At 33.8% G+C, this 25,909-nt stretch overlaps 1 protein-coding gene across 6 annotated transcripts in view; it reads left to right on the plus strand.

Annotated features, from left to right (window-relative positions):
* The window catches only part of LOC126755142 (protein unzipped), a 114,467-nt gene that overhangs the window by 61,641 nt on the left and 26,917 nt on the right, over nt 1–25,909 (plus strand). For 5 of the 6 annotated variants that reach the window (XM_050467509.1, XM_050467510.1, XM_050467508.1 and 2 more), the window contains exon 4: nt 6,031–6,061. The gene's annotated coding sequence lies outside the window, so the exon portion shown is untranslated. Of the gene's footprint in view, nt 1–6,030; nt 6,062–13,230; nt 13,280–25,909 lie in introns of those variants that run through there. The other variant, XM_050467514.1, reaches the window with a different exon arrangement.

The following is a 25,909-nucleotide window of genomic DNA, read 5'->3' on the forward strand; positions in this document are numbered from 1 at the left end:
ACGTCGAAAGCTGTTAAGCGTACACGAGGTTCATTGGTCCCATGCTAGGTCGCAAGACGCCAATGGAGATTCAACTCGATCACATTACGATGTGAGCGGTGCAAGAGGGTCCTTTCTGACTAGCTCATCGGCTTTGTCAGAGTTTCCGCTATGACCTTTCAGCCAAATGAACGAAACTATGAAATATCTCGATAATATTTCTAGTGAAGGCAGATACTCCTTGACTAGCTAACAGTTAGCGAGCTCAGTGCTTAGTGTTTCCGCTCTGCTATCGGATTGAATGCAAACCGCCCAGAAAGAGGCTGGAATTCTTGGTAGTACATCTATCAGCATCTTAATAGTAGCCATATTTGCTTGAGAAAGACTACCGGACCGTCTAAAGCTAAGATTGACGTAGAGCTCCTTTTAGAAAACTTATTAAACCTTCTCTCTCAGCTGCGACTCATCCAAGAAAAAGCGAACTGCGTCTCTTCTCCAGCGACTTCTCCGCATCTGTAGATGCACAGACCCCACATTTTCTACAGATCTCCAACTGATAGACAGCTTCGGATTTTATTTTATTCCATTAAAAATACTGTTCCAAACAGAAAATTTAGTACAATTTTGTAAATTTTTTTGTGTTACTGCCTTTTCCTATCGAGGAATGTTTCTGAGGCGACAGTTTTTGGCTGCTTTCAAAATAAGACTCACAAGATTATTTATACCCCACTGTGGCATATTCTTGCTCATTTATTCATGTTTCTCTTCTTCTTTGGCACTGCAACCTTGTGTTGGTGCCGATATCATAAAACTTCGCCAGTTGCCTCTATCCTTTACGAGTTCACTCCAGTTGTACATCCATATGCAGACAGGTCGGCAATATACTTGCTTCTTCCATTGGATTTGAATGAAGAAACCTTTTGCTCGAGTATATTTTTTCATGCGAAAGCCATGTCCTAACCAGCGCTATCGTTGGATTTTTATGCGGTTAGTCTTATTCGATATTCATGACTCGAGCGGCCGGCTTCCAAGATCTTGGGAAGTGCATTTCTCTCGAATGCTCCAAGTCTTTCTTTCTTTTCAGTATTCTTTATTGGAATACTTTCCTCTAAAAGTCTTCCTGAAAGTCTATCGAAAGGTTTGGAGGACAAAACCTCTTATATAGAGCTGTTAACAGCACTAAGGACAGTTTCGATTTCGAGCCATAATTAAAGATATTCTCTGAATCGTCTCTAGATTCTGCTTATCATTTGCTTATATGTACATATGTATGTATTTCTTTACAGTAGTGACTGACGTAATTACTGACGTTTTCTGTGCTAATGAATTATGTCTCGTGTTAACTTTAAGTTGTTGTCATTTTGGCACTTAACACCTCGTTATTTGCTCAACAACAACTTATTAAAGCAGATGTGTCGGCATGTCCGTCTTGTTTGCTTGCTCAAACACCTGCCCGAAACGCCAAAGCATGCGTGTCGGTTTCCTCTTCATTGCACATGAACACCATTTACAAGCTAATATTATACTTATACATGCATATATGAATATCTGTGTGTATGCATGTATGTATCTGTGGGTAAACATCACATTTTGAGGTGCGAAATCTCAACACTGAGTTGGCTGCACTTGCAGACGTGCGAATATTGGGTGAATATTCAAGAGTTGGCCAACAAGTGAGGAACTATGATTTTAGTTTAGAAGTTGCATATACAATAATCGTTGTTGTTGTTGCAAATAGTTGTGTAAATTCGTGCAGATAACGCAATTGCTTTGAAGCCTGAACCAAGTGTGAAAATAATTAATTTAGACTAATTAAGTGTAAAAATCATCCTCCTATGCCATCGATATACCATAGACAAGTCGATAGATGGATTGATATTTGAGGAATGCACTGCGATCCGTATCTATTGTGCCCTTTCATGTTATTAGAACATAGTCATAACAAAGAAGCTTAGACCAGCTCCTGAGTTAATGGCTGTAATGTGTTCTATCCCCGGATGAAATTGCCCGGTTGCCTGACACTTCCTTCTTACGATTGCAGGGCAACGCAGGATAATGAGCTCATTGGTCGCAAAAGCTGACTGATCTTTACTGATCCGTGGGGCAGTATCCCAATCTGTGTGAATAATCCCATAGTCTGCAATAGTGACCTACAAGTATATAAAATACCAAAAGCGGCCTCAATTGGTCTCTGTGAAGAGTGATTAGTTTGTTGAACCTTTGCCAGTGCGTTTTCTACTGGCGCTTTTCACTTTCTGTAGTGTGGGAGCCTTCATCGAAAGACGGTTCGGGTCCTATTGGACTATTTGTCGCAACTTCTTTCGTCAAGAGTTCGGCTAGCTCATTCCCATTGATTCCTCTGTGCCCAGGTCCATTTCATTAGGGTATTGTTTTCAGTTGCAACCCTGCTAAGCATTTAGATTTTCTAAAGTGCTCTTTATGAGAACTGTAAGGAAGATAATTGATACTTTTCTTCTTCCGATACCGTTATATAGAGCGCTACAGATATATTTTTGAATGTCTTATAACTTTTCGGGAATATTGATATTCGTGTAACAATTTTTCTTCCAGGAGGTTATAGAAGTACAAGCGTATAATTCTTTTGAATTTCGTCCCAACCCCAAATAAGTACTCAGATTTATAATTTTAAGAACGCACAAAAGCTGACTGTGTCTGAATCTCGAGTAACCTAACTCTAAAAAATATAATTTTTTGTCTTCGATGTATGTTCTGTTAGTTCTCATGATCTAAAGCTTCTTGGAAGATGTTTTAAAGAACCAAAAAAAAAACATCATATCAATGGCTGACCGTAGATAGTCCTCCCAAGATAATCTGCTTTCGAAATATCTAAAATTTTTCTAACTACTCCTCAAAAAAGACTATTGCTTATCTGATATTTCTACTAGAGAACTACGATCGTTTATGGTTGACCGAGAAAGAGAGAGAGAAAGAGAGAGAAAGCGTCACGTTCATTGAGTTAGTATCAGCATGTAGTTTAATATTTCTCTGACAGAAAGGGTGGATTGTTTTATGAGCTAAGCTCACAGTGTGTTCGAACTCAAAACATCTTACAGACTGACTTTATCAATATTTGTCGATTTTGCAATCATCGAGTATGCTCTTTGTATCGACCAAAGACCTTTGAAAGGTCAATTTCAACTTAGTTTCAAGTCTTAGTAGACTGCAAGAAGTGATATGAGGGGAAATTATCTCGATTCTGGACACGGTATAATAATATACACTGGTCTGTAACGCTGGTAAGAGAACCTATACTGGATTAAAATTCTCAAATTTTTACATATCCGCATTGGTTCTAATGTGGTCCTTATATTCGTCTACCAAACTCCGTCTGTTCTTCATTACTGGACTCTAGAGCGAAAGAGCGAAATATCAGCTGATTTCAGATTTTTGCTTATTTTGATACTCGAAAAAGACCTTGCAAGTTCTCATGTATAACTAGACCTAACCCATTCGAAACCTGTGTCATTTCCCTCTTTTTTACGGCGGCTACAAACGGTCAAAATTGAGCGATTGTAACTGGTAATTAGATATTACACTAAATATAACTGTAATATCACATGCAAGTGACCCTCAAGTAATTTAATCATACCTTTCTTAAAATCTACCTATCAATTTCGCTTAAAACGTACGCAAAGCCAACAACAACAATAACAAATTGCGTAACTAATTGCCGACAAAACGAATGAAAATTTGACGCCTTCACGCGTTGCACGTTGAACATGTTGCAAGTGCTGGAAATCCACACATTTTCTAACTGCAGAAAAACAAGAAGCACAAAAAAAGAAGTTAAAGAAAAGGAAACGCAGAAAATGCCGAAACATAAAAGGCTAATTAACTAAAGTAAACAGAGCAAAACAAAAGCTAAAAGGTTTATGTAAAATAATACGAGCTGTGGAGGAAAGGGCTTGGCGAAGTTGCCGTATGGAGGGTCTGAAGTGCGGCTAACAAGACGCTAATTGTGTGTGGTGAGGTAAACAAAAACAGAAAACGAGTATAAATTAAATAACAAAGGGCAAAAATAATAACAAATTACTCAATTATGAGGTAATTGTAAGTAAATAAAGTGAATATGTCCAACAATGCGCCGGAAAACAAAAGCAAAATGAATATTTGAGAGGCCAATGTGTTGCTGGTGAATAGAGGAATAAGAGACGAGTTTATGCTAAATGTTTTAAGTATCGAATTGCAGTTGGGAACGGTGAATGGTGACCACTGGGCAAAATTGTATGCAGGTGCATTACAAAGAAGGTTAAAGCTTTTAGTAAACAAAATAATGGTAAAAATATTTATAGCCGTAATATAATCATAAAATATAAACAAAGTGTTTACAATAACAAAGTAGGTTATAAAAATAGTAAATAACATGAAAAAACGTTAACTTCGGTGCAACACGAAGCACAAATAGAAAAGTTGTTCATACAAGAACTTGATTTGTAGCGGTCAATTTGTATGGCAGCTATATGCTATAGTCGTCCGATTTTAACAATATTTTCGAAGTTTACTCTATTGATTTGTGTCATAACTCAAACCGAATTTCATGAAGAAATCTTGTCAAATAAAAAAGTTGTTCTTACAAGAACTTGATTTGGTGGTCAGTTTGTATGGCAGCTATATGCTATAGTGGTCCGATTTAAATAATTTCTTAGCAGGTTGCAACTATTGATTTGGATAATAACTCATGTCAAAATTGATGCAGATATCTTGTCAAATAAAAAAGTTTTTCATACAAGTACTTGATTTGGAGCGCTTAGTTTGTATGGCAGCTGTATGCTATAGTGGTCCGATTTGAACAATTTCTTCGCAGGTTACAATACTGCCTTAGATAATAACTCATGCCAAATTTTATGAAAATAGCTTATCAAATAATAAGGTTGTTCATACAAGTACTTGATTTGGAGCGGTCAGGTTGTATGGCAGCTATATGCTATAGTGGTCCGATTTAAGCAATTTCTTCGGATATTAATACGTTGACTTGGAAAATAAGTTGTGAAAGTTTTCAAGAAGATATCTTGTCAAATAAAAAACTTTCTCATACAACAACTTGATTTGGATCAATCAGTTTGTATGCAGGGCAGCAATTTGTTCATAGAATATAGGATCAAAAGCACAAACAAGTCATGCCAAGAATATCCCACTTTCAAATTTCAAGAAAACTGCCTTAAGACACCCATATCGCACCATAAAAGAACAGAAAAAGGGTACGAGTAAGGCAAGCGAAAAATTAGTGTTGACAGCGCTTGTGGTTGCTGGCGGGACTTACCTACACATAACCTATATATGTATATACCGATAAAAACCACCGCAAGTCTGCAATAAATCAGGCGAATTGTTTCCTCTTTTGTTGTTGTTCTTCGGCATGCCAAGTTTAAAGTCCATGTTGCGCATAATTTGCAGATGAAGTGGCAAAACCGCAAATAACTTGGAAAGGAGGTAAAAAGTTCGTAAAAAAGTAAACACTTGAAGATGAAGAAAGAAGTACATAAAAAACTAGAAGTAAGCATACAAGCGTTCTGTACTATATATAACCGTCTTTGACTTTCTCTAGCCACCACAAATACTTATTTTCTTTGCAATTGAAGTGGAGTTGCCATGCAGATATTGACTATCTAGAAAAAACAACCTTTGAAGCAGTTAGCAACATTTTCTTGCAGGGTTGCATTTCTAATTACGAATGCGTTTACTTTGCTGCATATCGATTACAGAAAGTGTGCGCGCTGCTTCATCAGCTAGGCTTTTGCTCTTAAGCGCAGCTTAGTCGTATTGATTACACGGGCTGCTTGAAGTCAACAGCTCGGCGCAAAAGTTCAAGATTAAGAAAGCGGTGTAATTGTTGTAAATACAAAAACAAATGCTTACAGTTTGTAAGGAAATCTTTAAGAAACTATGCATAAAGCAAATTAAATGAAAAAAGGTCTATGCAAATACTGATTAGAAGCTATATTCCATTTCCTTAGAGTAAAAATTCCAAACTTATTTCGTATTAAAACGTGTTGGAGAAGTATTTATAAATATTTCTTTTTCTATTTGCAGATAATCTACAACAACCACTATTTTTAAAATCGTAAGTAACATTTTCTCTAATTTTACTTTAGGTCCGCACAGTATGCAGATTCTTAACTAGACAGTACAGTAAAATTTCATGAATTTGCCCATCGATGAAAATCCCATTTCGTTCAAAAATATCAAAAAAGATTCCTATAAAGCAATTTTACATATTAAAAAGCAATCTAATTGCTCTGATCTGATTTTAGGTACCACATGACCGGCTTAGAAGAACCTGTCCAAGTGAGTTCCCTGTTAGGAACGGTCGTTTAACCCAACCTATTCTAACTTAACCCTAATTTGATGTCAAATTCGCAATCTTAACCCTAATGCTTTTGTACTTTTAGTATTTCGTTCGACCAAGTTTTTTTGTGTCATTTCCCATTAAGCTGTTAATATAAAACTTACTCACTAGAACCATTACTTGGTCGAATGGTCACAATATCATAGACATTTTTCATTCTTTCGATACTGTAGATATTTAAGGAATCAATATCTCTGCAATGATCTCTACTGTTTTGGCCTTTGGTTTAAGGTCGGTTACGGATGCGGCCTCTTTTAATGTGCCCTTTAACGTTCCAAAAAAATTCGGTATTTCCGCCTGGTCCTTTTCTAACTCCAGTGAAATTGTGTCTATTCTAGTTTTCCGTTTGGGCCTTTTAACTTTTGGCTTTATAATGACAGCTTCAGATTGTCTTTTTAACCTGCTATGTATTGATGTTAATCGTTCCTTTTGGCTTTTCTGAGCATCAAAGTATTCCACTGTTCGGCTTTTCCGTTTCGAGGACGCGCAGCAGAACGTGTTTTCGCAGAACTGCTAGCGCGTCCTTCAGATGTGGTGTCGTGGACTCGATCGGTACCATGTTTTCTGGGCGAGAACTCGTCTTCTTTAATGACACTGATGTTAGTTGTAACACTGGTGATCGCAGAACACTGCTACTTCTGCGAAAAACATTGCTTTATTCCTCGCTTTTGTTTTCTTCTGGCTGTGATTTTTGTTCACTGTTGAGGTTTTTGTTCATTGGGTATGCATTTCATGCGATTGGCACCCAAGTACTCATGTGAGATTGTGTTCAGAACCAATCAGTAGTTCTTTTAACTGAAGATATACGGTCAATTTAATGGTGACGTGCTTAGAACCTACTTGAAGACCTGCCAGGCCTTTAACGAGACGGAAGCAACTGTGATATTGACTTACCAGCCATCACAGCAGAGTGTCACTCTTGTTTACTAAAGTGACCGAATACCACTCTCACCAGTACGAAGACAAAATTGCTCTAATCAGTTTACCATTATACCTTAATCAAGATCTTATTGATCTCAATACTGAAGAACGCGAAATCGGGGTACTTCTTTTCCGCGTCGTCCTATTGTTGTATAGGTATTCCCTTGTTCTTTAGGCGCTGGGATTACTTATTCCAAGGCGGCACCTTATCACCTTGTCACCGGAGATTCATTGGCTGTTTCAGGCCTTTTAAGTCGAACCCTCCTCTCTGTTGCTCTTGAGTCAGTCTACAGTTCATCAAGGTGTAACCCTTGGTGACCTGAGCTCAGCCGCTTTGCTATATAACTGTACACAAACCGACCGATCGCAAATCTATGCTATAAGAAATGCACATGTGAAGGGTATTACCATATAGCTTCGATGTAGCAGTGTTCATCGTTTTTTCGTTGGTTCATTTTTGGTTTGTCTACATTATCATTTGATGTACTACGAGTACAACACTTAAAGTACAAAAACTTGCATTTATTTAGCACTTCTTTTTTTTTTTTTGTATGTCTCTAAAAGTGTTTACCCTAATGGGATGTGCCAAAATGTTAATGAAACAACATTAATACTCATTTGTAGAAAAAATTTCCCAAAAAACTGCTTTAAACCAGCAAATTCAATTAGCGACATTTATTTGCTAAATTGTTATTATTGTTTTTATCAAAGGCATTTTTGGACACATGCCGCCGAAAATCATTAATTTCCTTTGCAAAAAGTCAACAACAGCAAAGGCGTGTAATATTTGAAGAAGGCGGTAGCGGCTTCCGTGCGCAAAGTGCTGATGAGGCGACGCAAACTAATGAGAAAACGGCACGAACAACAAAATAAGCGGGCAAACAAGTGGTTTTATATGTATTACAGTGTAGATGTATACATTATAGTGTGTTAATTTGTTTTTTTTTTGTTCCGCTTAATACTCTAAAAATAGGTTTTTAGATACCTCGAAGAAATTCTGTGCTACTATGAGATCTTAGTTGTAACGGAAATATTCCCCGCCTTACAATTTTCTATTTTTTTCTTATTATCAGATAGGAAAAGTCTAATGTCGCTTTCAACTATATTTCGAAAAAATCATGATCAAATTTGACCCGGACTGTGAACTGATAGTAGGAAATTGAATGCTCTACAAAAAGGTCTCTTATGACTTTTTCGAAAAAATCATGATCAAATTTGACTCGGACTGTGAACTGTTAAGAGGAAATGGAATGCTCTACTTAAAAGTCTCTTATGACCTTTACGAAATCATCATGATCAAGTTTGACTCGGACTGTCAACTGATAGTAGGAATGGCTCTACAAAAAGGTCGTTTGTCTCAGACTGTGAACTGTTAGTAGGAAATGGAATGCTCTATAAAAAGGTTGCTTGTTTTAGTAGGAAAAGGAATGCTCTATAAAAAGGTCGCTTATGCCATTTTCGAAAAATTCATGATCAAATTTGACCCGGACTGTCAAAAAAAAATAATTTTTTCTCGTATTTCAATACAAATCTCTATCATCTGCTTCAAAATGGTCTGTTAAGCAACATAAGAAAATAACCAAAAACAACTACAACAACAGCTACTGTATTTTAATTATTGTTGTTATCAATTTTTTTTCAATTTCCGATTAAAGTCTATTGACTGAAACGCTTTCCGCCGCTCATAGCGCCAATGTATGTGTGTACGCGCAAGCGCTCGATCGGTAGCATTGACCTTGCTCACGGGCAGCGCAAAGCGCGTTTTTGGACACTGGCCATCGCGCTGGTACGCGCACTGGCAGACAGCTGTGGCAACCCAAACTCGCGCCCAAATGAGGCAGAAAACTTTTATTTGCCCGAACTTATCGATAGCCAGTGCGAAAGACAGCAAACTGAGTGAGCGCCTGTCTATGCTACACTTCCAGTGATGACAACGCTTGCAACGCCAGTTGCTTTAAAAGCAGGCAACACTAGTCAAACCGTAAAACCATTTCAACCGCGTGCTTCCACGGGAAAAACAGCGCGCCGCAGCTCAAGTTAAGCGTAGATTTGCGCTGCTTCAAACAGCGCGTCGCTTTAGAGTGCCCAACCGGTTTATATTTATGCTTAATGGGCCAGTTAGTTCGTGGCGCTCACAAATGCTGTAAAACGGCGGCGCGCATGCGCAGTGATTTCATGCGCTACAAATAAACTCACGCGTTTACTATGACGTTACATTTATATTTTTATAACAAATGCGGCATTTCTCATTAATTTTACTTTATTTCGTATTATTTCATTATTAATCGGCGTGTGTGCGTGTGTGTGGTTAGCGCGGCGCTGGACCTTATTTATGCTCATGTGTATATATGTGACAAATAACTGCTTATATTTATGTTGATATCATTGATCATGCGCTTAAGTAAGCATGGCTGTTGACTTTCAAGGTGGCTGACGTAATTTTTTATTGCTTTATTTAAATTTTTTTACAAACATTTGTATGGATCCAATGCAAGTGCTAATGAAGTTAATTTATTCAGAGACATGATCCCAAGACATTTATCAATTAAATTTCCCATCGATCTGTGGCAATGCACTCGCAATGGAGTACAGTGGGCCAAAAGTGAGAGTGAGAGCTTTGGGAAATGACATTTGATTCGCTAATAAAATAGTTCGGAAATCGTCGAATCAGCACTGAAACATCTTGAAGAGTACAAATTTTCAGAGTTTGGGCGCTGAATGGGTCTTGGAAACATTTTTTCAGATACCTTCCGATTCTATTTTGAAAAGTATAAAGTGTTGTAAAGTGTTTATATTAAGGACAGCAAGTCTAAGTGAAAGTGATAGAAACGAGACTATGCTCTTGGGCTTTTATCTTAACAGAAAATCCAATATCAAGGTCAACTCGATCTGATGAACTTAAATGTATAGTTTGTTAGAGAAATAAAAAATAAAAAATTTTGAAATTTTCAACCACTTTTCGACGATTTGCCACTGCCACCTAAATCGCTTAGCATGAATTATCTGCATTTAGCGACGTTTTCTCACAATTTACTGATCAACGTCAAACGATTGACAGCTAATATGCATGACTTGAATTGCCATTGGTTTTCGTATATAAATACTTGTAACTTTTACGCTAATATCGCACACATGCAAACATACCATATGTATGTATGTATAAGATACAAACATTTATTCACTTAATTTGTTATTATAATTTATTGTCATTGTCATGGCATACATATCAGTCAATCAGTCCGGGCTTGCAATTCAAGAGCATACCTATATACCTACATACAATATAGACATACATATATACACTCATTTATATATACTAAACATAGAAAAAAGAGTCTTGATACATATCTCTCTTAATTAGTTTAGATGGATCATCGCTTCAGGGGTCATAATTTAAATAAATTGTTGCGTAATAAAATTTATAAGCTTGCGAGCGAGGTAGAGTGATAAAAAATGAAATATTTGAGAATTTTTTTGACCTTGAGTGTTTTAAAGCGCTTAGCTTAATTAACAGAAAACTAAAATGGGAATATTTAAAAATATTATATATGACATTTTTGTTGAATAATGTGGTGCAGGCGATTAAATTTTTTTGAAATTTATTATTTTGTGGCAAAATTGTCAACAATTTCCACATAAACAATTAGTGGGAAAAAACTGTTTTGAAAAAGTTTTCAATAAGAAGAAAAAAATATTTTAGTCCCGAAATCAAACGGGATCCCGAAATTTCGGGTTTAAAATTTTACAATTTTTAAAATAAAAAAAAAAGTGTTTCTATTATAATTTCCAAATTAAACGGGATCCCGAAATTAGTCCCGAAATTTCAGATTTGAAGTTGGCAGCTTTTTAAATAAAAAAAGTTCTTTTCGGGATTTAATTTTTGTAATTAAAAAAATAAAGAGATGGATTTCCAATTTAAATGGGATCCCGAAATTTCGGGATTTGAATTTTGCAGTTTTTTTAATCAAATAAAGTTTTTACATATGTACATATGTATATGAATTCCATATTAAACGGTATCTCGAAATGGATCCCGAATTTCTGGGATTTACAAGTTTGAATTAAAATACAATTCTTATTTAACACTTTCCCACTTTTTTGACGTTTACGCCTTCGAGATAAATTATTTTAGTCCCGAAATTAAACGCGATCCGGAAATGGATCCCGAATTTTTGGTATTTAATTTTTGCAGTTTTTTAAATAAAATAAAGTTGTTTATGTTATGATTTCTAAGTTAAACGGGATCCCGAAATTAATACCGAGTTTTTGCGATTTAGTTTTGCAGTTTTTGAAATAAAATAAATTATTTTATGATTTGCAATCTAAACGAGATCCCGAATTTTCGGGACTTACAAGTTTGAATTAAAATACAATTCTTATAAAACAGTTTCCTACTTTTTTGACGTTTACACACTCAAGATCAATTGTTTTAATCCCAAAATAAAACGGGATCCCGAAATGTATTCCGAATTTTCGGGATTTAAACTTTGCAGTTTTTAAAATAAAATAAGTTTTTTATATTATATTTTCTAATTAAACGGGATCCCGAAATGAATCCCGAATTTTCGGGATTTTTATTTTACAATTTTAAATTAAAATACAATATTTATATAACAGTTTTCTACTTTCTTGGCGCTTATACACTCCTTATCAAATTTAATCTGGACTGATTTTTATAAGCATAAAGCTCTCTAAGACATATTTTAAATAAATTAATAAAAATAATAATAATCACTTAAAATGCTAACTTTCTAACGCTTGGGTCCATTGCGTACACGCTAAAATATTTTAATTGCTCTTATCAATTAATAACGCACTGACCTAACTCAATTAAAGGCGAAATTGCTTGAGCATTTATTATTTTAAATGTTTATCGCTGAATTTCCTTGCAGCAAAGCAACAACACAAACCCGATATCTGAATGAATTGTCGGTTTAGTTCGTGGCGCCACTTTTACTAAGGCGCACACACATACACATATATTCGTTTGAGTGTGTGTATGTTCGAATTTAAGTGATTATAATTCAGTTTGGCACAACTTGTGTAGCCTTTTGCCACAAATTTATGCTCGACAACGCCCCAGAACCAAGTTTATATGGGTACCTATACGTATATACCCATATGTATGTATGTACCGTTATGCCTGCAGCGTCGCGTGGCACACTTTTGCAGTCGTGCGAGCTCTTGGGCACCAAGTGGCAACCGCTCACTTGTATCAAAATGTTCGAAAGTGCATGCTCATGCAAATAAACGTACACACACACACATACAAGCTTGCATGTGAATGTGTATGTATGTAGCTGGATATGTAAATAAATTTCCAAATGCCTTCAAAGGCCAATTGGCTGTGTGCTGCAGCAATTAGTCAACGATTAGTCATAGTTAATTAAAGTTGGAGGCAGTCAAAGGCGAAGCTTGGCGGCGAAAGAACGGCTTGAGACGACGCCGGCGACAGCTGATAACAAGTGCTTACATATGTGTGTGTGTATTACGACAGCTACCTTATATGGATAAATTATTGTAAAATAATATTTTTCAAACTTTTTAACAAAAAGATTTCGTAATGCATGCGTCAGTTTTGTATTTTACATGCCACAATAATTACAACAAATGCATGACAGCTTATGAGTCCGTTATCTATACACGTACATACATTGGCAATTCCTGTATTGATTTATATTCTATAAAATCGCCCAAGGTTATCCGAGAAGGTTACCGTCAGCGAAAGCTCTATGAGTAACACTCATCTACCGATTTGTTTCGAAGGAAGAAAATTATTAATATACAGTTATTTATAGTCCCGATAGCCATTTGCAAGTTGATGTCGAGTAAGTTCGGGGAATACCGGAAAATTACATTTCCAGCAATATCTTAGGTTAGATGAGAACCTTTTTGCGTAATTCCGCTGTGCTAATTTGCAATTAAATGCAATTCAGTTGATTTTTTGCCACCGACGGAGTTGCACGCGAGTTTTTGTTGCATTTCAGTGGTTTTCATCAAGTGTGTTACACAGTAAGCAGATTTTTAACTTATTTCTATATTTTTCAAGATGTTAATGTGAGAAAAAAATTTGATTTGAAAAATCGAAGTTAACTAAAACTAAAATTAAATCTTAAATAAAAAAAATTATACTTATAAAATTAAGTGACAGCAAAATTCGGAAAAAATTTTGAATTATATTTATTTAAAATAATTAATTAAAAAAATTAAATTATTTAATTAAATAATAATTAATCAAATTAATTAATTTAAAAAATTAAATTATTCAATTAAATTAATTAATTAAATTAAATTAAAAAAGTTTAAATTTAAAAAAAAAATTAAATTTAAAGAATTACAAAAATTAAACTTGATCATGAAATTGAAAAAAAAAATTATAGAAATAAAGAAGTTTTGATTACAAAAAAATCTAAATTTAAAATTAATGTGATAAATAAATTCGAAAAATGTTTAATTAAAAAAAATTAAATTTAAAAAAATTAAATAAATTAAGTGAGGTAAAAATCCAACATTAAAAATAAATTTAAAAAATTATATTTAATGCAAAAAATTTAATTAAAAAACATTGCTGTGATACACGAACTGATACAGCATCAACTCCGTAAACTTCACAAATTTCATTGGTGGCTTGCGTGGCATTCTTCCAACTTTTTGTCAACTTTTTCGAATTTAATTTTTGGTTAAATGAAGCTTAATTAAAATCTTAACTTTCGAACACTATATAGTATATTACACAGTATGATTGGTAGAACTGGAGATATATGACTGCAACGACATACATATGTATGTGTAGTATATTGACAAAATACGAAAAGACTTTTTTGACTACCCAATATGTTCAAGGTTTTTCGTAAAATTTGTATTTATGTAGTAATTTTTATTGAGCTAAAGTGAAGTTTTCACTGATTCTAATATTTCTATGAAACCAAAAATGATTTAACATTTTTTTTTTGATATTTTCGATTTTTTCCGACTCTGTTGTTATCTCTTTTAATTGAAATTTTTATTTTATGCCAATTATCCCAAGTCTATTGCACTCTCTCGTCAATTTAATTAATTTATAACACATAATCATCAATGTGTTTTATGATTTTAACGATTTTGTAGTTTAACGAACCATGAAATATGAATTTATTACTTCATTTTCAGTTTCCAGTAAAAAAATTGTACTACAAATGTAATATGCTCTGAGTGAGACCCGCTCAGTTGATTATTTTTTTTATATAAAAAATTTTGTAGTATATAAATTTTTTGCCTACAATAGAAATATGTATATGTATCACACTGTAAATGCATATGTGTGTATGTGGCAGTTTGAATAACGAGTAGAAATATAATGTGTTTTGTTATTGTCTTCCATATAGTTCATTATGCCTTTAGTATTCATTATTGTATAATGTGCACTATTTTGTGGTTGTTGTTTATATGTGTTGTTGTACTTGCCGTACATATAATTTATTTGCCGCGTTTTAGCCCTTCTAATAAACAACAACAACACACTACTACGAAACATACAGCGTTGAACACGCTGGAAATGAAAACAAACCAGTTTTGGAATTTAGAATTTATTTTTGCTACACAATGAAAAGAATCCAGTTTCTAATTTCAATGGGAGTATAGGGTAACTTAGTGGATAAAAATATTTGCTGCGCAAAAACTTTATCTAAATATAATATATAAATGTATGTGTATACTTGAAGCTAGGTGGAGATATAAATATGGGCTTTTGAGCTTACATCTACTCACTTCTGAATATAAGGAAGCCTGCTAGTGTTCAAAGGTAGCTTTTTTGTCACAGAAAAAAAACATTCTTCACTTTACCTGAATTCGCAGAATTTCAGCGTTTCGACTTTCAAGTGCAGCTTAGCCATTTCCGCGCTTTCGTGAATACCTTTAACGCATGAGCTCAGCGAAAATTTTAGTAAAAATCCGCAGCTCAGCATTTCTAGTTCAAAGGCGCGAAAAAATCTGGTCTCGAAAAGTCATTGGCTTTTGCGCGCTGATTTGAAATTTAGATATTTGCGAAAACAAGCGCTTGCGCGTTGACTGGACAATAACAAGCACTGCTGTTTTGGGTTGTTGTTGGTTGGCTTTGCTGTTTGTTTGACTGCCTGTCAGTAGCCATTGTTCGGTTGCCAACGGCGTGTGACTTGTGCCGCTGTCAATATTTGCCTAACACTTTTGAAGCTTTTCGCATTTTTGCATACAAATACAAAGAAAAAAAAAAAAAAAAAACATGGGTACTAGGGTGGATCAAAATAACACAATTTTTTTCACTTCTTACTTTGAAAAATTATTTGATAGAGATATCTACGAAAGTCGCTCCATGGAGCTCTTACTTGTTACTGCAGGTGCTAGGGTGGATAAACAAAAAAACAAAGGCAAAAAAAAACAGAAGGGAAAAACATTTAAGCTTCTTTTTTACCACCCTAATATGTGCGTAAAACAGAAATTTTTCAGGTTTCCATTTTTGACCCGTCCTAATATTTGCATACAAAATATTTTTTCAAGTTTCGATTTTTTTGTACCCACCCTAATATGTATGTACATAAAAATAGTTATTTCAAGTTTCGATTCTTTACCCACCTTAATATTTACTTAAAAAGAGATTTTTCCAAGTTTACATTTTTTTTTTACCCACCCTAATATGGACATAAAAGAGATTTTTTCAAGATTCCATTTTTTACCCGCCCTAATATTTCCATAAAAAATATTTGTTTTACCTTAGATTATTTTTATTTTTTTTAAGTTTCGTTTTTTTTTGTACCCACCCTAATATCTATATGTATGTACATAAAAGAGATTTTTTCAAGTTTTGATTTTTTTGACCCACCTTAATATTTGCATAAAAATATTTTTCCAGATTTAAAATTTTTTTTGACCCACCCTAATATGTATGTACATAAATATAAAATATATGAGTACATAAATCACTCCTTTTATTTAAACTTTTTTTTATCTCATTTGGTCTCTTTTCTATTGTTTCCTCTATCACTCTGTCAATTGTGTAGAATTGGAAATGCGTGCTACACGTTCCACTCCATAACCATTAACTATTCGGCCTTATTTATTTACAACTATTTATTAATTTACACACTTTTTTGTCCAATTTCCGTGTAGACGCCCACACGCCCGCAATAAATCAGTTTAAGTTGTTTTTTTCGTGACGAAATTAATGATCGCCGAATTTTTGAGCTCAATTCCTCTAATGTGGAGTTGACGTGCAGATTTCAATTAGACACGGGTTTTATATATACTTATATCCATTTATACATACATATATTTATATTTAACAAATATTTTTTAATTATTTGTTTATTTCTCTATTTCTTTTTTGTTTTGCAAATTGTCGGCGTAGATTTTTGGCATGTTTTGGAACTTACTCCATCTCAGCTAAAGAAGTGTCCAAATAAAGTGGAATTGGTCTGGTGATTGATTGATTGATTGATCAACGGATTGAGTTACTAACATAGTTGCTTAATATTATTAATAACAGATCAAACCCGACCCGGACTGGTTCATATAAACGACGCTCTCAAATAGAATCGATAACAATTTCTTTCCTAAATATTTTCGATCTTATGACGAACACTTCAGACCTTATTTATAAGAGCTAATTACGCTTTTTCGATTTGGCGCTAAAAACGACATTTCTGTTAAAAAATATTTTGAATATACTACGATCAACTCACACTCCGCGATTTTGATAAAATTTAAACAAACTTAGTCGTTTTGTGGTAAAATCTTCTAGAGAAGTACATAATCTCAACAAATAGTTATTATCTTTCTCTTTGAACAAGAAAACTATCAAGGACTTTTAAATTGGCATTTTGCATTCAGTCAAGACAAAATGCTCTGAGAAGAGTGTGGAAGGTATTCCAACTGCATTATATTTGGGAAGTGGATCATGGAGCTCCAAAACAATAAATGAAAAAAATAATTAAGACTTCTAGGGATTTCTTTTAACTTCTCGCCGTTTTGTTTTTGCTGAAATCTCTCTTTATCTGGGAAACTATGGTGGCAAAAAATAAAAAAAATGTATGGAGTTCTCTTTCTATCTTTAGTAAACTATTTGTCTTGAAACACAAGCAAACGCAGGGCATACTATGACGATATTTTGGGGTAGTGTTGATAGTGCACGGGCGCTTCTGCTTCGAGGCAAAAGGGAACTTTGTAACATTGTATAGGTCAACACATACCACCTTAAGAAATTGGGGAAAAGTGGATTCAGCGGCATGCAGCGCATGCGCGGAAGATTATGATACGCTGAAACATTATCTATGCGAATGTCCAGCCATCAGTCGGATGAGAAGGGACATATTCTACCGGGCAGTTAGGTTGGAAAAGCATCAGGTATTCTACAAAATCCACTGAGTTGTTGGATAAGGCTTAATTTTATTACCTCCCGGAAGCACAATGGGCCTAATGATGGCCTAGATGTAGCAGCCTGTCATCCGGCGCTCTCTTTTCAAAAAAACATCCAATCAATTTGCAAAATTTAGAAGCCACTTTGTAGTTCCCATTCAATTCATTTTATTGTTGTTCCAAAGTTTATGGTCAGAGGTGGTTACACATTTAAAATGGATCTCTATCTATTACATTATTTGAGGTTATGGAAAAAATTTCATCAGAGCATGTGATTAAATAGCATTCATCGATACAATAGTTGTATGGTCCCTCTAACGTTAACTCTATATATTTTCATTTATGCATATACCATGTGATCAAATTTGACCCGGACAAGTCCATTTTTGTTCATTACGCTTTAACTCAGTTGCCACACGTTCAAGTAAAGCAATGTCTTGAGCAATTGTTCACATTAAGACGAGAAATTATTATTTCAACGCATAAAAGAGCACCTGAAAGATATTATTCTCCAATTTAAAAAAAAAAGTTGAATAAATAATAATTTATTCAGCAGTGATTCAATATTTTCATGAAAGAGTGTTGCCGCCTTTGCCGAATTAACTATTGTCATGCATTTTACGTTGCCACTGATTAATAATGAAATTTATGATTTTATAATTAGTGGGAAATTTAAATATTTAATTAAGAGGCATTTAATTTATGATACATAAACATTTACACTTCAAAAAAAATACGAGTATAATTTTCCAAAAAAAATTATAATAAATAAATAAAAATTTAAAATTAATTATAATAACAAAAAACTGCATAAATGAATAAATAATTTTAACTTAACATTTTTCGCTTGCGACCACGTGATATATATACCTTCATGCAAGTATATCCATATACATATTTGTATATAGTATGTACACCATAGCCTAATATAGCCCCATTATTTATGCTTTTGAGCGGAAAAATTGCGAAAAGTAGACTCAAAGCCGATTGATAATCAAACTCCCGCGCTTAATTACAGCAAACTGGTTTTTATTGATTAATACAAAAACAATAACAATAATTTATAGATAATTTACATGTGCATGTCTAATTTGTTGAAATTTGAATTTACTAATTATGTGACAAAATCATAATGAAACAGCTTTTGAAATGAGCTTTATAGGTTGTTTTTCGAATTTTCGACTGTGTTTTAAAGTAAGATCACCAGATTAGCGAAAATTTACTAATTCCTTTAGATTCGTCAAGGGTTTCTCTACAGAGATATTTCAATCTCATTCTGGCAAAAGCCGGGCAGTAGAGTTGGTAGTGAAAAGATGATTACACAACGCCATCCTCCAAACAACTTTGGTTCGACAGAATATTTTGCCACTCCGTGTGTGAACCCAGTATGCAGTGTCAGTCAGAAGTCAGAATGTCAAATTTGTTAAGGGGGTCAATATCAACCCAATTTTGCTAGGTACTCTAAAGGTTTGTATTTCAATCTCAGTCTCTTAAAAGCCGGGCAATGGAAGTGACAATAAGAAGATAATTTCAGCATCCCATAACCTATTGGACAGTGTCCAGTCAGAACATATATAACTGCGGCGAGATTGATTTTGCTAAGGGCCAGTAGTTAGGAGGACCTCTGCTGGTTCACTCTGATCCCGAATGATCTTGTAGACCGATGCACAAGTTCTGGTTGTAGATCAGCACTTGCTGAACTTACTGAAGTCCAAAGGTCCAACACCAGAACGAAAGAAGACATCGGAAAACAAACTAGTTTCTAATCGGATGAAATTGGAGTACGTTCCGTAGCAAGTTCATCGGCTTCGCGGTTTCCAGCAATTCCGCTGTGAACAGGTTCCCATACATGCATAATATGGAAGAAGTTTGAAGGTGCAGCAAGTGGTTGTATTCCTGGTAACTGTGAAGGGATATACCAGCCAGTTCAGGCCCCACCCTAAAATTAGATACCAATAAGGATGGAATAAATATGCCGCCGGCTACTAGTACATATACGAGTATAATTAATCCACAAACATGTTATGGAATAGGTTAGTCTCGGTGGATTATTAGAATTTAAAAGTAATAACATAAGAGCTCTAGTAGGAGTGCTGACAGTTCACTGTCTAATTGGTAGGCATGCCATAAGACGGGGAATACCTTACAACGATTATTGTAGAAGTTGTTAAGAGGTAGAAGAAGAAGAGACCATAGAACATTTTATTAAGGGGATTGCACAAGGGTCCTTCTAAAGAGCTAAGTGCGTCGCTAGACTGCCACTTGACCTATCTCATCTCACAAGATTATAAGAGCGATAAATTTGAAGAGAACAACTATAGAATTACAACAATATACGGTAACATTTTCATACTCAAATAAATCATATAACTTTAAAATAAATTTTTTCAGAATTTATAAAGTTGAAACTAAAAAAATTTCATAATTTGTTGAAATGCACTTGAACTATCAAAGCTGTCAAGCATTTTATATTAATTTGCGGCATCTCCGATATGCACATAAATATTTAATCAAATAAGCATATTCGAAAAGTTATTGAAACTGTTAAAACGCAATGAACCAAAACCAAAAAATAATTTTATAAAATAAAAAAAAAATAAATTATTAACCGCCAAACGCTCAACACAAATGTAAACAAAGCTCGCAATGAACTTGCCGCCTTTTTTGTCCTTTTTTAACGCCGCCTTCCAGTTTTGAAACTGTTTATGCGTCTGTCTGTCTGTCGCACGTTTTTACTGTAATTATACACAGCGTTCTTGTTGTCAATTTTTGCTTTGCGCATTGCGGCGTTGAAAAGTTTTTGAAGCGTTTATTTCAGTTTTTTATTGCTGTTTCTGTTGTTGTTGCTGCACTTGGCAATGCGCCATAAATGCATAATTTCTGAAATATATTTAATTTAAATGGATATTTGTGTGAAAATTAACTTTTAATTGCCTGACACATGAGCTGCCAGAAGTGAAACTGACACACTCATAAATGGCAAGAATTTGCGGTGTTTGTGTATATGTGTGTGTGTGCGTAATTGCGAATTAATAAATGCTTAAATATGCGAAAATTATGAGCCGCACAAACGCGGTGACTTATTTGGCAATGTGAGAAAATAAATTAAATGAACGATAGCAATTTTAGACACTGGCATTTATGGGTTGTGTGTCACGTGGCTGAATTTTTGCTTAAATGATTTTTCAAAATTGAGATAAAAAAATTTCCAAATAAATTTTATGCTTCATTTTTCATTAGAACTGAGCTAGATTTACTTACTATGAGATACAAACTCCCTCATGGTACTTTCCCCCCTTGGAAAGATCTATACTTCAACCGGAGGACAGCGAGAAGTACTTGGAGCTTATTCTTGATTATAAGCTCTCTAGGAAGTTAAAAATCGAGAAGAGGGTGAGGTACGCATCGGTCGCTTTCTGCTGCTGCAGAGGACCCATTGAGGAGAGTGTGGCTCGCACCAAAAGTAGTGTTCTGTCTCTATTCGCGCCGATAGCAGAGCGGCTATACAGGCTTTGAAGTCGCCGACGGTGCGCTGGAAATTAAAATCTGTTTAATTAATTTCCCGAATGGTTCAGAGATGCCCAAATTTTTAAGAGCGCTCAGTATGACCTTAGCCTGAATGTTACTGAAAGCCCTTTCTATGTCTAGGCAGGCTACGAAGGTGTATTTTTTTACCTCCAAAGTTTTTTCGATCTCTTCTCCTACTATTTCTGTGGATTTTCCTTTAGAATACGCATGCTGAAGAAGCTTCGAGTTGTTATGAGTGGACATTTTGTAAAATTTTCGATAGTTGCTTTCTGTTATGGCTTTTGGGATATATTATAATTCACTATCTGCCACAAAAAATATATCAAAAAAAAAATTTCATTTCGTAGTCACCCTAGTTGTTATTTATCTTTTATATCACATATATTTTATTTTTTATTATTTATGTTTTTTTCCTCTCTTGTCACGCCCACCTGAGTAGTGATTTTTATGATAATATTTGCAATCCACTTTTGCATTAATTTTCGGAATTTATTGTTTGGCTTCTCAAATTACCAAATTTTAAATGACTAATTTTCATAATGCCCATAGAAAGTAAATATTTATTTATTCAACTTGAATAAATATGCAAATTTGGCTTAAATTAGCAAAATGTGTTAATGGGCAAAGAATTCGCAGAAATAAACAGGTTGTCTTGAAATTTAGTGAGCCAAACAGACGCTGAGTCAACGCTTTGAATTTGTTTTTATTTATTTTTTTTTTTGTTTGATAAATAAGTTTTTAATATGATAAATTTTTGTAAAAAAAATTAGAAAAATGTATTAAAAAAACTTTCCAAAAAAGAAAAACCAAAATTGAAAAAAGAATTTTAAGAATTTTTTAAATATATGTATATAACACATAGTATGTATATTTCATATTTTGTATAAAAAATTTTTTTGTAAAAATTCTTTTAACAAAAAAAAGTGGAAAAAAGCATTTTATTTGTTTTATGTTTCTTGTTTTGTTTCATAGATTGATAAATTTTGTAAAAAAAAAACTGAAAAATTTATTGAATAATTACAAAAAAAAAAACAAAAAATGAAAAAATTTTTTTTTTGTTATTTTTGTCAATACTTCTTATCAAAAATTTGTTTCTAAAAATTCTTTTATCAAAAAAAAAATTTAAAAATTTTAAAAATATTAAAAAAATAAATATAAAAATTTTTAAAACAAAAATTTAAAATTTTTCGAAAAACATTTGAAACAAATTTTGAAAATTTTATTGAAAAAAATATTTGAAAAAAATTTTGAAAATTGTATTGAAAAAAATATTTGAAAAAAATTTTGAAACTTATTTTAATGTTGGAAGATGATATTTTATTATGAAATTTTTTTTTGTTTATACATATGTGGTATTTAAAATTACTTCTATTCTACAAATATGGTAAACACCACCACCTACATACCTCAAAGGTGTGACCAGTGTAGTCATTAAATATGCGCTCAAAATTACATATACAATGTACATACATATTTACAATATATACCCCCTCAGTAGTGCAAAAATTTCGTAAATATTTCGCAAACCATATTTTCATCGCTGAGCCAGGCATTCGCCAACCACTCGCCATTATTAATATCGCCTTTGGCACAGGTGGCAACAATTAATTGAGTGCAACATTGGACGTGACGTAATGCCTTAATGGCTCGCAGACGATGTGATTTAGTGACTGCAAAATGAATAGCCTGTCAAATGTATAGAAGAGCAGGAGTATAGGTAAAATGGGTTAGGCTTCGGTCTACATACATACATACATATGAATATACTATAAAGGAGATGAATTGATAACACTTTATGACACCAAAAAGAAAAAAAATTATGTATTATAGTGACTGACAAAGAAAAACTATTACAAATAAGTTCCACTCTGTTTGCGAATGCAGTGTACAGGTAATCAGTCCGAGTCAAATTTGATCAGATGTTATTATGCTTGAAACGAGTGATATTGATTCAGAATTGTTTTTTATTTTATTTTTATACTAATGCATTCAAACTTTGCCTACAAGAGCAGGTTTAAATTGTTGTGAGTTGCTAACGCTCGGCAACAAGGCGCTTTTCTTGTTTTGAAAGGCTAACAAGAAAAATCTTAGATGTCTAAGTGTTGGAATGTATAATATTTACTCAGTTGGGTACAGATTTTTGAACAACTAGGTATAGTTGAAGGGATTTAAGCGAAAACTTTTATGAAACGAAACTTTTACGAATATGGGAACAGTTTTGTCAACTGGGTGGGAAAATTTTTAATGAGCACTTGTTTTGTATTAGTTCATAAAGAAACGAAACGCAGTTATTTCTTGCTAACTATGATTATTTTAACATACGTTTTGAGCAAAAATTATTTGGCAACAGTTTTTAACCACTGAGAATAGCTCAAGTTATTTTAAACGAAGATTTTATGAGGTTAAATTTTTTTAGAATCTGGGAGCAGTTTAACCAACTGAATGAGAAGAGTTTTCAATTATCACTTGTTTTAGAACTGCTCATGTGGGAATAAAGTAAAATTAAAATTTGCTTAACATGAGTGCTATTTTCAGTTCCAAGTGTCCAAAAAGTAAGATGCGTGGCAGGCAACACATTTTTTTAACAACTGTAAATTGTTGAAGTGGTAAAATGAAATTATTTGAAGCCTGGGAACAGTTTTGTGTTGGGTGAGAACAATTTTTAATAATCATTCTTTTAGAATTATTTATATTGGAACGAAGTAAAATTATATCTCGCTGATAAGTGCTTATTATTCTTTTTTCAATTTCCAAGCATTCCATCTAGTGAAACTTTCGGTTTAAAGTAAAAATTAATTAATAATTATATAAAAAATAAGATGCGTGGCTTTGCAACAAATTTTTTTTGCAACTGTGAATATTTGAGAAGGTTTAAGTAAATTTTTATAAAGCGCAACGTTTCCAAACCTGGGAACAGTTTAAACAACAGAGTGGGAACAGTTTTTTATTATCACTTGTTTTATAAATTTGCATGCAGGAATGAAATGAAAGCATATCTTGCTAGTCATGCTTGATATTTTAATTTCTAAGCGTCTTCACCTCATAAAACTTTGTTCTGAAGCAAAAATTAGGCAAATGTTCTTTAAAAAATAGGTTTTTAAAACTTCAGATATACTAACTATGAAATATTTGCAATTAATCATTACTTAAACTGCATTATCTTTCATAGATACGCCTTTGTTAATACAATAAGTCAAGTTAAAGGTTTGAACGCCCGGAAGTATGCAATCTTTGATTTAAAATTCTCGTAATTGCGACGTAGGCAGACAAATGGATGTCAAGATGTGAAAATTTAGTGCAGATATGGCGCAGCTAACGTGCATATGAGTTCAGTGAACGATTTTATATATATTTTACATTCTTTCGAAAGCAATATCTAATCAAAAAAAAAAAAACAAGCACCAAACATTCACTTGCCACCAATTACACCGCATTGCAGCATAAATCAACTCAGTTGTCTACATGGCTTGACGCATGATGATTAACCGGCGTGAACTCAATTAAATAACAAATCTCAATCGATACCCTGTACAACAAAGTGTCAGTTTAAGTAGCGATTAGCACTAATTAAGCATGTGAGTATGTATGTGTGAAGCAAAGTGTCTCACAGTGATTTGATTGCTGGCAATTTTAGTGCCACATCGACTTAATGCGTAACGAAAGGCAACTGACCAGCGTGATTGTGTTGCACTTAAAAGCGATTTGATCGGCGATACATGTGAGTGATCAAACACGCTCGTCGCTGCAAACATCCGCATGCATTTATTAGCGCTTTGTTGCTGGCAGGCAGGTTGCTTTGCTGGCTGTCTTTGTGCCTCACTTGGTCACGTTTAGTGGCGTGTAAAAATCAATTGAGTGCTCGTTATCGAGCGGCCGCAATTTGCAAGCTTGTTAATTGCATATAAAAAGCACACCAACACATAGGCATAAACGCATACATACACGCTCATTCACTCATGCAATATTTTAGAGCATGCAATTTTTTTTTATTTTGTTTTCGCTTTTAAAGTCTTTCTTCTGTAAGCGTTTTCCATGAATTTTTGTTGCTTATGTTTTCAAATATTTTGCCGTTATTTTTTTTATTAATTTAATCACAGCGCGCAATTACTCAACTCTTGCAACATTCTATGTTGTGGAATGCGCGGCGAAAACATGTTGTTGCCGTGCAACGTGGAATTGTAATGAAACAGAAACAGCTTTGCTGCGCAACTATTGAAAATTTTAATGAGCCGCAATAACTGTAAAAATAAACCAAAAACTGTTTCTTCGCTGAATATTTAAGAGCAGCTTAATGTTAGCAATTAACTTTTGTGAGTAATCAACAAGGCACACAAGGTGCTTTTATGATTTTAGTACCTAAGTGTATGTCAGTGCGACTGGGAATAGATATCTTTAACAAATAAGAATAATTAAAGTAGTTTAAATGACATTTTGCTGAATGTTAATATATCACAAGGTGGGAACAGTTTTTAAAACTAGTACTCAACAAGGCACACAAGGTGCTTTTATGATTTTAGTTACCTATGTAAGTGTGTGTTAATGCGACTGGGAACAGATATTTTTAACAAATAGACATAATTAAAGTGGTTTGAATGTCATTTTGCTGAACAGTAATATTTCACAACATGGGAACAGTTTTTAAAACTGTGTGGGAACAGTTTTTGGTTATCACTTGTTCGAGAATTTTGCATATAAAAACGAAATAAATTACAGCTAAGTCACAACCAAAGCCGAAATTTACAGCCATAT

Source organism: Bactrocera neohumeralis, chromosome 4, assembly GCF_024586455.1.
Source record: "Bactrocera neohumeralis isolate Rockhampton chromosome 4, APGP_CSIRO_Bneo_wtdbg2-racon-allhic-juicebox.fasta_v2, whole genome shotgun sequence".
Taxonomy (NCBI): domain Eukaryota; kingdom Metazoa; phylum Arthropoda; class Insecta; order Diptera; family Tephritidae; genus Bactrocera; species Bactrocera neohumeralis.